Source organism: Drosophila grimshawi, unplaced genomic scaffold (assembly GCF_018153295.1).
Source record: "Drosophila grimshawi isolate 15287-2541.00 unplaced genomic scaffold, ASM1815329v1 contig_1377, whole genome shotgun sequence".
Taxonomy (NCBI): domain Eukaryota; kingdom Metazoa; phylum Arthropoda; class Insecta; order Diptera; family Drosophilidae; genus Drosophila; species Drosophila grimshawi.
Genome location: NW_025062900.1, coordinates 10,490,922 through 10,492,679, shown reverse-complemented (window position 1 = coordinate 10,492,679; position 1,758 = coordinate 10,490,922). Strand labels below are relative to the sequence as shown.

The 1,758-nt window shown below is 43.6% G+C and overlaps 1 long non-coding RNA gene across 1 annotated transcript; it reads right to left on the bottom strand.

Moving 5' to 3' along the window:
- Positions 1-750: 750 nt before the first annotated feature.
- On the bottom strand, positions 751-1,223 carry LOC116805260. The gene is made up of 3 exons (XR_004365089.1): positions 1,155-1,223; positions 1,037-1,085; positions 751-937 (listed from the first exon to the last, which is right to left on the bottom strand). It is a non-coding gene; the product is annotated as an uncharacterized LOC116805260 (long non-coding RNA).
- Positions 1,224-1,758: the final 535 nt, after the last annotated feature.

The following is a 1,758-nucleotide window of genomic DNA, read 5'->3' as shown; positions in this document are numbered from 1 at the left end:
AAGTGTTGGTCAAATGCGAAATGTTGATATTTGAGTCTGGCAACGCTGACCCGCAGGCCCATAACAGTTTCACATAAGCAAAAAGGGGCTCGTGCTACTCACTACTCGCAAGCAGCAGTAGCAGAGCGCCAAATGAGCGTAAGACAGAGAGACCAGCGTTAAACAGCTGTGACTATTTGATTGAGGCGCTCTTGCGCAACAACAACCACAGCAACAACAAACTAGCACGCCATCATACATGCGCAAGCGAGTGTGTGTGCGTGTTTCTGTGAATTATCATACTGTGAGTATCACGCGTTGACCTCATGATGTTCACGTGAACATTTGTTGATACTCGTTCGGTTGGTCGCTTCGGTCGAACGAGGAGAGGGGAAATAGAAGGCGGCGTGCTTGTTTCTCTATTACTGATGACTACTCGTGTGTGTTTCTGTGTGTGTGTGTTGAATGTTTGCGGGTGTGGGTGTTGTTGTTGCGTGTTTTTTGTTTGCTAGTGGAAACGGAATTGAAATTCGTGAACGTATGTATGAATTTTTATACGGAACCCAAGCAGTGCAATAATATTGTTTCGGGGGCGTGTAAATCGGGGCTGCCTACTCTTCTTCTTCGTCTTCTTTTTGCCTGCTGCAATTAGTGAGTTATTTTTCTGTGTGTATATTTTGAATGCAAAGTGTGAGCAAAACGCAATTGAAGACGAGAGGTGCGACACACCTATACAAATAAAATATATACAAATGTATTTATATATGTATGAGTACATGAAATCATAGATATGGCTGTCAGTATGTGTTATTTATTTGTACGTTTCAATTTAATCAGCAATTCGAAGGGCATCTAAAATTAGCAAGAATTCCGGTTCCAGGCAGGCAGGCAGGCAGCAGTTCAAGTTCAGTGCGGGAATTTTGTACCCTTTTTGCCTTGACATGCATTTGGAGGCCGCCTACGTTCGTCCGCAGAGAAAGAGAGAGAGAAAAGGAAAGACAAAGAGAGAGAGAGAGCTAGAATACTGCTGAGCCACCCACGTGTGTCACCCACGCACCTTCTGGAGTGCACGTAGGCCGCCATCTACGCACTTAGGGTTGCCAGATCTAGAGGTGTGAGTACAAAGAGAGAGTCTGTGAGAGAGAGAGAGAGAGCGCGCATTGACGCAACCTGACATTTATTGGTTACGTATATTGTCTGGCTGTGACGTCACACGCTATTCCTCCTGTTGCTTCAAAAAGGTCAACACAGAAGAAGCAGCAACAGCAATGGCAATGACGTCGCAGGGCCAACGGGTCACGGTTCAAGGCCTCCAACACATGCCGCATTAATAAGCTTGAACGAGCCGAGCGAGCAAGCGAGTAAGCGAGCGAATATTTCTGTGTGATTTTCCTTATAGTCATATGAGTTATGCCCCAAGCTGAGTTGTCTGTTTTTCTTCTTCCTTTCTTTTCCACTCTAAGGCGTTGCTCGGACGTCAGTCACAGGTGAACGTGACGTCAGTCTGCCAAATGGCACATGTACACAGCGTGTGTTTTGCAAGTTGATTGGTGGACTTTCTGGCAAGCCTATGTGAAGACATTTTTTTTTGTCTATAATTGTTGGCTATAATTTGACTCGGCAACACAGCATACAATTTTCAAATTTTCATTTTCATTTTAAAATTTGACCAAGTCATTCACATTTTACTTTTCTTTTGCAATTTCTTTTCATTTATTTTTATTTCTGTTTGTTGCGCAAAACTGTGACTTTTTGTTGATTTTTCTTGGCATGTGAATG